Genomic DNA, 16852 nt, shown 5'->3' on the forward strand with positions numbered 1-16852 from the left:
GAAAGCCGAGACGGTGCAGACCTTGGCCGCAGAAGTGGAGTTCCTAAAGGGTCAACTCCAGGACCAGGCGGGCGCCCTGGACCACCAGGCCGAACAACTGGAACGGGCCAGGCGCCAAGAGTCGCTTGCCGCGGCACAGGCCATGATCCTACAGCTCCCTCCAGCGCCCCTCCCGGTGGTGTACGTCCAACGAGAGCGGAAGTGCAGCGAATTTGGAGGTGAAAAAGAGAGGGGGGAACTGCCTGTGGAAGACTGGATCCAGGCAATGAGGACCCATCTCCGTGCCAGTCGAGTGCCCGTGGAGGAACAAGCGGAGGTCGTACAGCTTCAACTCAAAGGCGAGGCGAAGCAGACGGTACACTTCCGGACGGAGGGAACTATCCCCGACACGGAAGCCTTGTTCTCGCTCCTCGAAGAAACCTATGGGGACAAGGTCCCGGTCAGCGTTCGTCTGGGGGAGTTCTTTGACCGAAGACAGGCCGCCGGCGAGACCGTACGCCAGTTCGCCTATGACCTGCAGGAGAGGATCCGTCGCCTACGACGTCGGGCGCCTACGCTGGTTGCCGACGCCACCGCCCTGCTGTAAGAGCGGTTTGTGGTGGGCCTCAGAGACGAGGCCCTGAGGAGAGAAATGCGGAAGTACATGAGGCAGGACGGGACGCGGGCGTTTCCCCAGGTACTGCAAGCGGCGATCGATTGGACGGAGGACGAGCTGGTTCTCCCCGCCGACAAGGGTTCCCCCCGGGGCTTGGTCCACGGCGCGGCCGGGGAGGGACGAGAGACCCCGCTGAGCGTTGACACGCTGCAGGATACTATTAGGCAGATCCAGGCGGGAATGGAGCGGCTAGGTGCGCGCCAGGAGCAACTAGCCCAGACCTTCTCGCAGGAACGTGACGCGCCCCGGAGAGGCGTCACCGGACGGCGACGCCGAGACGACGCGACCGCCGCCACGCGAGAGCCCCGCCGAGACGAAGACGGCAGGCTGATCTGCTATGCCAGCAATCAGCCGGGCCATATATGCAGGTACTGCCCCCGCTCGGCCGGCGAGCCACGCCCCGCCTCTACTCCCAACCCCGAAGCTCCGGGCCCGTCAGGGTACCGACCCGGACCACGAAGGACAGTCGACGCCGTCGTAACCGGAGTCGCCGACTCGGCCGCGGAGGGCACCGAGACGCAAGACGTGCAAGGGGAATGCCTCACCCTAGACGTCCAGATCGACGGGGTCGAGACCCGCTGCCTCTTCAACACCGGCGCCGAAGTCACCACCATGAACGAAAGCCACTTCCGCAGACACTTCCCGCGGTCGAGGTTGACCCCCTCCAACTGGATCACTCTCATCGCCGCCAACGGGTTGGAGATCCCAGTGGTGGGGTGTCTCTACGCCGAAGTGCCTAGATATGACATTTACGGGGAAATGCATATTCATACTAAAAGACGATTCAGGCCGAGTGGCCCCAGGAGACGCCGTCCAGGGACTTAGATGGCCTGTTCAAGGGGATCAAGGGGATGCGGCCGGCGAGCCGAAGACGTGTCGACGCTAGCAGCATCGCCATCCGCCGTGGCCCAAGAAGCCCGAAAGTGTACCGCCCTGGGAAGGATGGGGTACGTCAAGGTGGCCAGCAGAGAGCCGGTGGTCATCCCACCACACAGCGAAGTGATCGTCTCAGGCCGCTGCGAGACGACGGCGGGGATGCGGCGTCCCGTGATGCTAGAGAATACGCCGAGTGCCAACCTGCCCCCCGGACTACTGGTGGCGAACGTGGTGGCATACGCCTGCAGGGAAGAGTGCCTGTCCGGGTGTTGAACCCGACCAACGTCGAGATGGTGCTCGGACCCCGGTCCAGGCTGGCGGAACTCCACTGCCCCCGTCAGGTACGGCCTAAGGAGAGGGTGACCGTGGAGGAAGTAGACGGAGGCGTCCGAGTGACGCCGATTGAGACTCGAGACAGCCCGCCAGAAGTGGAGCCGCACGGGAAGACCCAAGGGCTCGCCGTGGCCGTACAGGCGAACCTGCAGGATCTCACACCGGCCCAAGTGCGCTGGCTAAATCAAGTGTTGGAGAAACACAAGGCGGTGTTCTCCGTGGACTATGGTTACACAACCACGGTCACTCACTACGTTCCCACCGGTGACGCACACCCGGTCAAGCAACGACACAGCCGAATACCGCCCCACGTGTTCCAAGAAGTAAAGAGACACGTACAAGACCTGGTGAACCAGGGTGTCCTGGTAGAGAGCTGCAGTCCGTGGGCGTCACCAGCCGTGATCGTCATAAAGAAGGACGGCTCCGTGCGGTTCTGCTGCGATTACCGCCGCCTAAATAACGTGACGCACCGGGATGCGTACCCCCTACCTCGCATCGAGGAGTCCCTAGACGCCTTGGGGCAGGCCAAGATATTCTCCTCGCTCGATCTCACCGCCGGCTACTTCCAGGTGGCGGTGAAAGAAGAAGACCAAGAGAAGACGGCCGTCACAACGCCCTTCGGCCTTTACCAGTGGACCCGTATGCCCTTTGGGCTGTGTAACGCACCAGCGACGTTCCAGCGGTTGATGACCGGCGTGCTGGGGGACCTGGCCTTCGACGTCCTACTCGTCTATCTAGACGACGTCTTGGTGTTCGCCAGCGACTTCGAGAGCCACTGTCAGAAGTTGGACCAGGGCCCTCATTCATCAACGTGTTCTACGCACAGATCTGTGCTTACCCTGTGCGTACGATCATTTCTAAGCAAAGAGTGGGATTCATCAATTTCGATTTGAACTTGACTTCGTGCTTACATCTACGCACAGGTCAGACCTGGCGTACCTAGCTCCCAGTGGTAGAATATATTATTACAACAAGGAAATGAGCTTCTGTGCATAATAACACCGGCATGTTCTGTACGAACCGTAGTTCATTATAGTTCATTGTAAAATAGCAACAGTAGTGTAATTATGGTCAAAACCCTATAAATAGCATTTGGAATAATAGATCTTTCTCTCAGAATGAATGCAGCATGGTTTATATAGCGTTATCGGAATATACGGGGTGTAGGCTACTGACTGACTGCGCTCTGCGTAGCTTGATTGATTGATTGATTAAAAAGTTTATTAACAGATTGCAGAATGGGTACAGTACAGTACAGCTCAGTACACACAATTGTTAATTGGGGATGCAGACCAACTTTCGTCTTGTTTACATCAGGGTCCCCCATTTTCAATTCATCATAAATCATAAAGCTCAACTCGTTATTATATTGCGCACAGACCGCCGAAACACGGGAACGTTTTGATTATATTTAAAAGGCTTTACGTTAAACGAAACAAGTGGAATTTCGAAGCTGTAAGCAGAATAAGTCATATGAATATAGTGTTCTTCCCCCTTTTTACTGTATAAGAAAGAATAGAAAACGCATTGCAATGACACCATAGTGGACAGACTATGTATATGATGGGATTCAAGTTCGCGTTTTTGTTGATCATAGGCATGCTGTCAGAGTATGATATCTTCAAACATTCTAGAACATTTGTCGTCACAGATCATGTCCTAATAGAACATAGGCTATGGCATGGATCGTGATATTGTGTGGACTGTAATTATTACTGTACCGGTACCACCCATTGTGACAACAGCCTTGTGAGTCCCGCACACAAACATGATGGAATTCAAGTTCATGTATTGAAAGGCAGACTACATCATACATGCAGTGAGATTCATTGTTCTTGTATATGATCTCTATTATTGTTTATATAGGCTACCCAATACTGACATCAAAATAGATTGTAGTATGCCTCTAGAAATCATATGCAGCAGGTAGAAAATTGACGGGAGATCCATCGCGATTTGGAAATTGAGGAGAACTTTAATCCCTGGCCCTGGGTATTAATCAAACAACACGGGAAAAGGCAGTCATATTCCAGCGCGGTCTTTATTAGCCGACAACAAAATAGATGCCTCTAAAAATCATATAGCCAATCGAACACAACTAATAAAGGCATTCATATTACAGCACGGTTATAATGACACACAACCAACGCCAAACAGTGGTCAACGAACGGTCTTTATTAGTATTTTGAGCTGTCCAGGCAGAATTGCAGCAATGGTCTTAGGGAGCCGTTGATATCTGACATCACCGTTTACAAATCCGCCTTTTATTTATCCCATAATACGCGATAGTGTCTTCTTGGTTCGACAGCAGTGAATTCTCCGTGGAGTTTCTCAGAGTACCGCTCGGGTCAGTCCATTATTTCACATCCCATGGGGGGTGTTTCCTCACTTTCATGACCATATATGGATAATCATGCACGAGCATTGACGGTAGAACAAAGTGGTATTCATCAACACGGAGGAGCATAGAGCCTGCGTACGCAGTGTGTGATGAATCCCGACTTCCCTGTGCGTACACTAGTTCTACATTCCGTGCTTACGTGTGGAAGTAGGTCAAGTTCTACGTCCACGTTGATGAATGAGGGCCCTGGTGTTTGGACGGCTTCGGGAGCATGGGCTCAAACTCAAGCCCCGGAAGTGCTTCCTTCTAAAGACTGAAGTCAAATTTCTGGGACACATCGTCTCCGCAGCCGGCATACAGGTCGACACCGACAAAGTGAAGGCGTTGGAGGACTGGCCGGCGCCACGCTCAGCGAAGGAAGTGAGGCAGGTGATCGGGTGCCTGTCCTATTATCGGCGGTTCGTGCCCCGCTTCGCACAGGTGGCCCAGCCACTGCACGCCCTGATGGGGAAAGAAAAGAAGGGGTTCACCAAAGGCCGGCCCGAGTCCTTCAAGTGGACTCCGCAGTGTCAGACGGCCTTCGACAATCTGCGGAAGTGCCTCTTGACACCCCCGGTGCTGGCCTACCCCGACCTCCAGCTCCCCTTCATAGTGACCACAGACGGGAGTTACTTGGGACTGGGAGCGGTACTAAGTCAGAAACAAGAGGGCGTGGAGCGAGTCATCGCCTTTGCTAGCCGAGGCCTGCGTGGGTCCGAAAGGAATGACCAAAATTATAGTGCGTTCAAGCTGGAACTCCTCACCCTGAAGTGGGCGGTCACTGAGAAATTCAGAGACCTCTTGATGTACGCCCAGTTCACCGTGATCACCGACCACAACCCGCTGAGGCACCTCGGCACGGCCAACCTGGGAGCAGTGGAGCAGCGCTGGAACGCTCAGCTTGCGGAGTACGACTTCGTGGTGCACTACAAACCTGGTCGACTCAACCAGAACGTGGACGCCCTGTCTCGCATGCCGATGCGATCAGAACCTGAAGTGGAAGACACTGAGAAAGACTTCCTAATGATACCCGCGACCGGCACCCACACCCGTCAGGGTCTCCAGGAACGGACCGCTCCATTGTCCGTCCCCGCCCCAGTCGCCCGCGATGGCTACGTCATGGTCCCAGCGGAGGAAGTACGGGCCCTGCTGTGCCCCGGGAGACCGACAGAGACGCGGGAGGTCCAGAGCGTCAGCGCACGACAGATAGCGGCACAGAAGGGGAACAGCGGATACGACTGGGCAAAAATGCGGCAACTTCAGGCCGACGACCCCGAGTTGGGCCCGGTGTGGCGGGCGGTGACGCAGGGGGTCCCTCCCACTAAAGTACAGCTGAAAGAAGGAGACCCGAAACTCTGCAAGTTATACGGGCAGTGGGAGCGGTTCCGTCTGCACCAACAAGTACTGTTTCGGCGCGTCAGCGATCCCCGCGACGGGGAGGAGGTTCTCCAGCTGCTGGTGCCCACAGTCCTGCGACGGAGGATCTACGAGACCCAGCACGAAGATGCGGGACACTACAGGGGACGAGGGACGGTGGTCCTGATGAGGCGAGGTTATTACTGGATCGGAATGGCCGAAGAGGTGAAGAAATGGGTGCAGCAATGCAGGCGATGTGCATTAGCTCGCGATGTGTTCCCTAAAGCCCAGGCCCAGATGACCTGCACTAACGTGACGGCACCCATGGAGGTCCTGGCCATGGACTTCACCGTATTGGAGAGGTCGGTGGGTGGCTACAAGAACGTACTGGTGCTGACCGATATGTTCACCAGGTTCACTATTGCCGTGCCGACCAAAGACCAGACTGCGAAGACCACCGCCGCTGCCATCATCAAGTACTGGTTCGTGTACTACTCTCCCTTCTACCTGCTCTTCGGGAGGGACGCTAGGATGCCCCGGGACGTCCTGTGGGGCAGAGACGTCATTGAGGAGGGGGCGGCGGACCTGGACGAGTGAGTACAGAGTCACCACGAGCGACTGAAGGCCGCCGCCGAGGCCGCCGAGGCCACGGCGAAGCAGGCGTCTCATCGACGCAAGAGAATCTGTGACAGGAAGAGCAGAGGTGCACTCCTGCGGGCCGGAGACCGGGTCCTGATACGCGACCACCGAATCCGGGGCCGTAATAAGATACAGGACAAGTGGGAGCCTACGTCGTATGTGGTGGTTAAGCAGAGCCACGAAGGGACGCCCGTGTTCACGGTCAGGCCCGAAGCAGGGGGTCCAGAAAGGACCGTGCATCGAAACCAGCTCAAGACCTGTCCCTTCCCGGCTTCTGACCCGGAAGAGCGGGCGAGAGCCCCTCGTCAGATCCCGGTGGCACCGCGGAGCTCGTCCGAATCAGACATCGGAGGTGCTTTCTGGCCCCGGCGGGAAACGCATCCTAGGGCGTGTAACCACCCCGGGCCCCGGCGGGACGCCCCTGAAGAGGCCGAGAGCGCCGAGTCAGAGGTGGAGTCGACCCCCTCAGGAGAGGATGGGGAAGACGGCGGAGACGGAGTCGAAAAGGAACCCGCCTGGCCCCAGAGGAGCACCAGAGGTCGGCTACCCGCTCGGTATCGCCAGGACTACGTGCTCAAGAGTGTGTTTGTTGAACAGTGTGTCCAACTCATGAAGGAGTGTGTGAAACTGTTAGCATAATGTGTGATTGTCGATCTATGTGGGAAACTGTGGTCTCAGGACCGTTTTCATTGGTTGGTGTTTCATTGAGTTAACTTGCAGAGGACTAAGCAAGTTCAAAGTGGGGGGAAATGTAGCAACCTGAAAATACGGCTATTATTCAGATGTGCTGACTTGCCTTTTATCTCCCCTTTGTTCACAAAGACATGTTGACTAGTCTCCGTTAATATTCCCTCGAACAATGACGCAGGCTCCTCCTTGTTCTACCGGCTGAAATATGGATTATGAGCAATAACCTGGGTCCTATTCTCCACTCAGTTTTCCCTGTGGAGCTAGTATTCGGTACCAGCAGGGGGCGCGGTGGCAGGCAGAGAGCGTACGGGGGAGACGGAGAAGGAAGTAGACGGAAGTGCGAGGAACCAGCCTCTTCGACATTGGACTTGGATCGGTTCGGTCGTGTCTGGACAGAGCCCCGTATTGAACTTGAGTATATTACGGGTTATCCTATAACAGCAAACGTAGAAGCGTGTTGCATGTTTCCCTACTGAATACCCTAGCGATACAACGAGTTATCCTAGAAGAAATCGCCCTGAGGGGTTTAAGTTAAAGTTATTCCCTCTAGCGAGGTGCCCTGCCAGCGTGGCATGAAGAGGACCGGTGTTTAGAGGCACCCTGCGTTATCATATATCCCGGCTAGCAGGAGGGCTGTTTGGGGACCCAGAGTGTAGCTGCAGTGTTAGTGAGGGCGAGTTTAGATATGCGCGTGGACCCAGCACCAGCTGTCTACAACCAGTCTGCTCCGGCTGTCTACAACCAGATCTGCACCAGGCTGCCTTCAGCGCACGGGAGTTCGTCCCGACTAACAGAGGTCGCCATCACCCAGCACACGCTCTCAGCCCAGCACTGCCTCTCTGCTCCAGCTCCGCCTGCTAGCACCCTCGCCGAGAGCGTTCGACGCCATCTTGCTATCCGGACGACGGTGGCGCAGCGAGGCCGCCATTTTGGTAGAGTACATTAGGGCTTCGGTGCCCAGGATTCTATTACACGTTACACAGTGTGGTGCGGCCTGCGGGCGAAGCTAACGTTGCTAACTACCGTCCATAAGGGGTACCCCAAACATTACATGCCGGCATTAGCATAGGACTTTTGTTCTGGTAAAGTGGGCCCACATTTTTGGTTTCTTTGAGTGTGATAACGTGTTTGTTCTTTAATAATATTTTCCCATCTAATTAACCCTTTCCCTGTGGGGAGGTTACAGACCTGGTGCATTATAAATAAAGCCTAGAGAGGTATTATTCTTGCCGTATAATTAAAGCCTGTCAGAGGTATTATACAGGGTGCCGACCCAGACGTGGGTGAGGAGTCAAACACATTGAAGTATATTACCCCTGATACTAACCCAGAGGTGGGTGTATAATATACGTGTTTATGAGGTATTGAGTTACAAACGGAACTATAGTGGGACTTCAGTCAATTTGGTCACTATTATTAAATCATTGTAACTGACCAGTATAATTAACATTAAAGAATTAGATGGGAGTTCTGTGTGTGTGTCCATTCATGAGCCGTTTAACAACTCTTTTGGTGTGGGTAACGTTAACACAATTAACCCCTTCCTATTCCACCTTTCCCTTTTCATTGTAAGGTTTCTAGTGTCACTGAGGGAGGGTACTGCTTGTGGGGGGAACCCAGGGTATTTATTTACAATTCAGTCACTAGGTGTGGGAGGGTTTAAGGAGCAATTGGGGGAAGTGGGAGCGTGTTGGGGAGTACTGCTGACCGCCCTGCTGCAGGGGAGGAAGACCAGAGTACCAGACCAGGTTGGTAAATCCCGGGCCCCATCCACTCACACTACCAGCCTCCAGTCGAAGCTCCAGACTCAAAGACGGAGGTGCAGTCAGACAGAGCTCTACTGTGTCTCGCTACCCAGTGATTGTGCCCACCCGTTCCCACGAAGCAGGGATAATCCACCCTGCTACATTAGCATGATGTTTTCAACTGTGGGGGCACATGGTAAAGTTTAACCATTGGAAGGGCACCAATGGGCACGTCCTCTAGTTTTTTCCACTCAAAAGGGCACTTTAGGTTTAGCGCGATGTTTTCAACTGTCAGATTCAGATTCAGATTACTTTATTCACATATTGTATATACAAATGGAACGTGATTCAACATTACAGTGCATGATTTTTTTCACAAATAGGAATAACATAATAATAAATAAATAAGTGCAAAAACAGGACAGAACAGTGAGACAACAATAAGACAGTAAAGTGCAGTGGTTGGGGACATGGATACAGTGCAGCACAGTTCAAGTCCAGAGGTATGTGGGGGCACATGGTCAAATCTAGACCATTGGAGGGGCACATCCTCTAGTTTTTTCACTCAAAGGGGCACTTTTGCGTGATGTTTTTCAACTGTGGGGGCACATGGTCAAGTTTAGACCATTGGAAGGGCACCAATGGGCACGTCCTCTAATTTTTGCCACTCAAAGGGGCACTTTAGCACGATGTTTTCAACTGTGGGGGCACATGGTCAAGTTTAGACCATTGGAAGGGCACGTCCTCTATAGTTTTTGCCACTCAAAGTGGACTTGGTGCGGGGATACCACCAGGTACCAGTTCACCCACGGGACGTTCCCAAGACGGCGGTCATCACTCCTTTTGGCCTGTTCGAGTTTCTGCGGATGCCCTTTGGCCTCAAGGGGGCGGCACAGACTTTCCAGCGACTGATGGACTCGGTGCTGCGGGATATGGCATTCATGTTCGTATACTTGGACGACATTCTCGTAGCCAGCACGTCTGCAGAGGAGCACCTGACACATCTCAGGCAGTTGTTTGAGCGGCTCAGTGCACATGGGCTCATTGTTAACCCCGCCAAGTGCCATTTCGGCCGGTCGTCTATTGATTTCCTCAGGCACAGGGTCTCAGCAGAGGGAGCCGTTCCGCTCCCTGCCAGGGTGGACGCCGTTGCCAGCTTTCCACGCCCCCGCACCGTGAAGTCCCTGCAGGAGTTCCTAGGCATGGTGAACTTCTACAACAGGTTCATTCCCCGTGCTGCTCACCTCATGCGCCCCTTGTATGAGGCCCTGCGTGGTAAGGACCCCAAGGCCGAGGTGGACTGGTCCCCGTGTACCGACGACGCTTTTTTGGGCGCTAAAACTGCACTGGCCAATGCCGCATTACTGGCACACCCATTTCCTACCGCCCCTATCGCCCTCACAACTGACGCCTCAGACTACGCAGTGGGGGCAGTGTACGAACAGTGGGTGGGGGGGGGGGCTGGCAACCGCTTGCTTTCTTCAGTCGCCAGCTGCGGGACAATGAAAGAAAGTACAGCACCTTTGACCGGGAGCTCCTAGGCCTCTTCCTGGCCATCAGGCACTTCAGATTCCTGCTGGAGGGCCGACGGTTTAGTGCCTTTGTGGACCACAAGCCACTCACCTTCGCCATGGCCAAGGCCACCGAGCCGTGGTCAGGGCGCCAGCAGCGCCAACTCTCCGCCATCTCCGAGTTTACGGACTTACGGCATGTCGCAGGTAAAGACAACTACGTCGCTGACTGCCTCTCCCGGACGGTGGTGGGGGCCGTCCACTTGGGACTAGACTACGCTGCCATGGCTGCCGACCAGGCCACTGACAAGGACATGCAGGCCTACCGAACAGCCGACACTGGACTAAGGTTAGAGGATGTGCAGTTTGGTATTGCCAACACCACGCTCCTCTGCGACGTCTCCACCGGTCAGCCCCGTCCGATGGTTCCCGCTGGCTGGCGGCGGCAGGTATTCGAAGCCATCCATGGCCTGTCGCACCCGGGGGTGAAGGCGTCAACTAAGCTGGTCAGTGCTAAATTCGTCTGGCATGGCCTCAGGAAGGACATCGCAGCCTGGGCCGGCTCCTGCGTGGCGTGCCAGCGTGCAAAGATACACCGTCACACCAAAGCCCCCTTGGCACCATTTCTCGTGCCGGAGAGGCGCTTTGACCATGTCAATGTGGACCTGGTGGGTCCCCTGCCCGCCTCCCACGGGTTCACTCACCTCCTCACCATGGTGGACAGAACCACTAGGTGGCCGGAGGTGGTCCCGCTGGCATCGACCACATCCGCCGAGGTGGCCCGGGCGTTCATTGGGTCCTGGGTAGCCCGTTTTGGCACACCATCTGATCTCACATCCGACCGGGGCCCACAGTTTACGTCCGGGCTCTGGACTGCAGTCGCCGAGGGCCTGGGAGTGAAGCTCCACCGCACCACAGCCTACAACCCACAGAGCAACGGCTTGTGTGAACGGTTTCACCGCTCTATGAAGGCTGCTCTGCGGGCCAGCCTTACGGACTGCAACTGGGTCGACCAGCTTCCCTGGGTCATGCTTGGCCTGCGCTCCGCCCCCAAAGAAGACCTGCAGGCCTCGGCTGCTGAGCTGGTGTACGGACAGCCGCTGCGAGTCCCTGGGGAGTTCCTCCCGGATGCCGAGGCTCCCTGGTCGGTCACCTCATCTCGGACTGTGCTCAGGGATGGCGCCGGTGCTTTCACCCCAGTCCCAACTTCCCAGCACTGCCTCCCGCAGTCCTACATGCCTAGGGATCTGCAGTCAGCCAGGTATGTTTTCATTCGCCATGACAGCCACCGTACTCCTCTGCAGCCCCCTTACGACGGCCCTTTTCGCGTCCTGGAGGCGGGGCCTAAGAACTTCATGGTGGACATTGGAGGAAGGTCAGAGCGGGTATCGGTCGACCGGCTCAAGCCTGCCCATTTGGACCTAGACAGGCCAGTTGAACTGGCCCGGCCCCCGCGGCGTGGACGACCCCCTGCCCGGCCCCTGCCAACTGCTTTTCCCTCTAGTCACCTCATATCTCCTGAATCCCCCCCACACGCCCCACACGCCCCAATCCCCACCTCTACCCCTGCACGGGTGATACGGAGTCGTTTTGGGCGCCTGATCCGCCCCCCGCCTCGTTGACTGTGGATCTTTTGGGGGGTTATTGTGAATTCTGGGGGGGCCTGTGTGGTGACACTTATCACGCACAATTGGTGCAGACATTCACTGGACTTGAGGAGCGGGGGAATGCTCCTTTAAGCCTGGGGATTCTGGGAACGGGTTGGGTATTTGGTGACGTATATTATGTCACCTGTCAGCTGTCAGCTGGCTGCTGTCACTTTGAAGTAATAACGTTAAACGTCTCTGCACTCTGTTTTGATGTATGTAATTTATGTTGGGAAGTAAAGGAAAGACTCGACTACCGTCTCCCGTTTCATCCTTTCTTGCGATCCCACAGTATTATACTTTTTTTGTATGTATATTCCTGTAGTTTTGACCTAACCAGATTTATCATGACATGAGCGTTACTACTATGAACAAAACAAAGCCAAGAGAACAGTTTTGACTCTTCAAATAAAGTGACTATATTTATTTTTCCAAATAAATATAATTTGAGTCAATCACAAAATTCACAATCCGTCAATGTCATTAACAATGCGTTTCCCTGAACAATGAGTGAACTAAAAACCAACAGGTATTGTGCTTTGTCAGCAGATAAAACATTTGACGCTATAGGAGAGGAGACTGTTGTGGTCTTGGTGCATGAAACAACTATTACTTGGCATTTATAGGACAGCATGCCTCAAAAAGAATTAAATAAACCAAACAAATCATCTCTGTCAAACGTCTTTAATTTTGCAAACGGCAAGCCGTGCCGGTTCCTTTGCAGCTGGCTTTGGATTCGCAGCAGCTTAGCCTTTAGCTGCTTGCGCGCCGTCGTCGGATTTTAATACACCATTGTAGCGGTGGTGATGTTTCAGGTGACTTATTAGGTTGGATGTGTTATACCTTGTTGCCCCTTTCCCTCCTCGTGGAACTTCTGCATTTGTTACAAATAGCAAGCGAACTGTTTTCCTCTGAAACTTTTAAAACGTCCCACACTACCGACGACACCATGTTTGTTTACCATCTGTGCTGCTTCTGAAACTACGTCACAGCCAGGCATGAGAAAGAGAGCGCTGGATTTGTGAAAAACTCCCTCTTCCTAAACCGTACCACAGTACTGGTAAAACTGGAGGAGCCTACAGTAAAAACAAACGGCCTTCATCCCAATCCACCCACACCGGATTTCTTTTAACCAAAACATATATTATTACATGGCGTTTTAACATTCGTCGAAATGCTTGATTGTGATTGGTCAATAGCGCTCGGCAGAGGTCCGTTATTACTCGATAACGGACCTCTGCCGAGCAATAATGACCGCTGTTCACAGCTGGAGCAATCAAGCCCACTGACACACACTGCATCAGTGCAATCAGACACACCTGCCGGCTGCCGGCGATGACAGTGCGGAGCGACAGAACAGAACTGCGTCTGCATTTGATCTCGTCTTGTCGATGGTGTAAAATGAATTAGGTATATTGTTATTAAGTTAGACATGTAATAAGCAGGATAATGTATAGCTATACTCGGTCATTGTCACGAAATAATTGACCTTCACTACGTTTAGAACACCTCGGCGAGGCGCCTCGGTATTCTAAACTCTGTGTCGGTCAATTATTTTGCGACAATGACCTCGTAGCTATACATTATCCCTTACTTATCGGAGCTATCAATAATGTTATTGGGTTTATCGGGATGACGTCATAATTGCTGATATCGGCCCGATAATTATCGACCCGATAATTATCGTGCATCCCTAGTATTACTGTGTTCATAATTGCTAATTGAAGCACCATATAATAAATGTTCTTTCACCTTAAAACTTTCAAGTTTGTTTATTATTTGTCACAACAAAATACAGAATACTTTATGATGAAATGCTTGTTTCTGTATGAGCCCCTGAGATTTTGCTACAGTAAAAAAAAAGTAAGTAAAAAAAAAAGTTATTAAGCAGTAAGTAAAGGAATGTTCAGTCAATATACATACAATACAGAGTAACAGTGAGGTTTATATTTATATTATGTATAGTTTTAAATTTTTATTTCTTAATTCGCCCTGTACACATTTTAGCATTTAAGAGCATATACAGTGAACACAGTGGGTCTCATTCCCCAAAATGTCCCAAAGAGTTCTCTTGGAAGACTTATCTTGGAACCGACTGAGACAGAATCAATGACAAGTTCACTCTGAGTCCCCAACGTGCTGGTAATATGTCTTAAGTGGGTCAAACGGTCGCACCTGTGGCATCTGCTTGGCGAATGACACCATATCTTAAACTCGAACGCGTGTTCCCGTATAGGTCATTTGCATACAAAACAACGCCTCCAGAGCTCCTTGTAAGGCAACTAGTGATGCAGCCGTGGGTAGGGGGGACGACACTGTACACTGTACATTGGAATACTGACATACATTTGACATAGAAACTGGACACTGGAGCAGGTTGGGTAGGTGGGGTGGGGTTTTAAAAAATTTGGCCAGTTTTGGCCGGTTTGTGGGCGAAAATGGGTGGATTTTGTAACTATTTTTTTTAAACTTTATTTCGGTTTTAGGGTTAGGTTAGGGTTATGTTATTTAATTATTTGGGGGAGCCAGCCCCCCAAACTCCTGAAATGCATAGAAATCTATGAAATAAATAAAACAATCTGACATTTATATTAAAAAGAGCTAGCCCCCCAAACCCCTAAAATACATAGAAATCTATGCATTTTGGAACAGTTACTATAGTCAAGAAAGCATTTAGTCATACTTAAAGTTTAAAGTGCTTTACTTGCATTGAACATTGCATTGAACATTGAACATTGAGGAGACATCATTAGAAAGCACAATGTATGTTTCCATAGTTACGCAGATTACACACAATTGTACATCTCCGCTGAACCAAATTATCACACAGCTATAAACTCCATTTCCGCCTGTCTCTTAGCAATAAACAAATGGATGACGAACAACTTCCTAAAATTAAATGAGGGCAAAACTGAAATCCTACTAGTCGGTCCTATAACAAAAAGAGAAATGTTACAGAGCAATATGGGGCAACTTACTCCTTGGATCAAACCCAAAGTTACAAGTAAATAACCTACACTGTGAGGCTGTGAATAACAACACCAGCCTACAAACCACGGCAATGGGGGGGGGGTCGGCTGATGGAGACTCAGTGTTCAGGGTAACAGAGCATGAGGTGAGACGGATCTTTAAAAAAGTGAATATCAGGAAGGCAGCAGGACCGGACGGCATCCCCGGCCGCGTCCTAAAGGTCTGTGCCGACCAACTGGCCCCGGTATTCACTGACATCTTCAACCTGTCCTTGGACCAGGCTGTCATCCCCACCTGTCTGAAGAAGTCCACCATCATCCCTGTACCCAAAAAATCTACGCCCGCTTGCCTCAACGACTACCGCCCTGTAGCCCTCACCTCCATAGCCATGAAGTGCTTTGAGAAGCTAGTGAAGGGCTACATCTGTTCCTCCCTCCCCATCAACCTGGACCCCCTGCAATTTGCATATCGCCCCAACAGGTCCACGGAGGACGCCATAGCCCATGTGCTGCACACAGCAGCATCACACCTGGACAAGAGGCAGGGGAACTATGTGAGAATGCTGTTCATCGACTACAGCTCAGCATTCAATACCATAGTCCCCTCCAAACTCATAGCCAAGCTCAGGGACCTGGGCTTGAACTATGACCTCTGCCAGTGGGTCCTGGACTTCCTGACGGGCAGACCCCAGGTGGTAAGAGCAGGCAACTGCACCTCCTCATCCATCACGCTCAACATAGGGGCCCCCCAGGGCTGTGTTCTGAGCCCCCTCCTCTACTCCCTGTACACACATGACTGCGTGGCACAGCGGAACAACAACACAATCATCAAATTTGCTGATGACACAGTAGTGGTGGGCCTGATCTCTGCCAACGACGAGAGGGCCTACCTGGAAGAGGTAGAGAATCTGTCACAGTGGTGTCAGGAGAACTGCCTCTCCCTGAACGTCAGCAAAACAAAAGAGATGATTGTGGACTTCAGGAGGTCGGGGGTCAAGGACTACAGCCCCCTCAGCATCGACGGGGCACCGGTTGAGAGAGTGAACAGTTTCAAGTACCTCGGAGCCCACATATCCGAGGACTTGACATGGACCACACACATTGACAGTGTTGTGAAGAAGGCACGACAACGCCTCTACTTCCTCAGGCGCCTAAGGAAGTTCCAAGTCAGTCAGAAGATCCTTAGGAACTTCTACTCATGTACAATAGAGAGCATCCTGACTGGCAACATCACCTCCTGGTTTGGGAATAGCACTGCACAAGACCGTAGCAGACTACAAAGAGTGACACGTTCAGCCGAACGCACAATTGGAGGGGGGCTTCCCACCCTCCAGAACATTTACAACAAGCGGTGCAGGGGGAAGGCTAAGAGAATTATTAAGGACTCGAGCCACCCGAACAACTGCCTCTTTGAACTGCTGCGGTCAGGCAAGCGATACCGGAGTCTTAAGGCGAGCACAGAAAGACTCAGAAGAAGCTTCTATCCCCAGGCCATCAGGCTGCTAAACGAACAATAAACACTATGCAACAACCATCAAATGCACACAGCACACACACCCACACGCACACACTCACTTAAACCACACAAACACACTTTATATTTATTGATAAATGATTTGCACTACAACTCGTACACCCACTGTAAATTGTACCTAAATTGCACCTCATCCCATTTCTGCCTTGCACTATATAGTATTGTATTAGTACACTGCACAGTATTGTATATTATATGGTAACTCAGTTATGTCTATTCTGCATCGAACATTGTACATATGTCTATACTGAACACTGTGACCTCATTTTTTTTTACTTCTAATTTACATGCTATACTATGTTATTTTATTTCATACTTATCTTGTCTTGCACAGTCTCTGGAGCGTAACAGTAAGAAGCATTTTGTATAAAAGTATTCTGTACTTCTGTATGACAACTATTAAAGAAACTTGAAATTGAACTGGCTTCCGGTAACATTTAGAATTGATTTCAAGGTCCTCCTCCTTATATACAAAGTATAAACATTGCGATCATCTACTATTGAAGGTTCCAAGCCAC

Source organism: Notolepis coatsorum, assembly GCF_963971535.1.
Source record: "Notolepis coatsorum genome assembly, chromosome: 8".
Classification (NCBI taxonomy): domain Eukaryota; kingdom Metazoa; phylum Chordata; class Actinopteri; order Aulopiformes; family Paralepididae; genus Notolepis; species Notolepis coatsorum.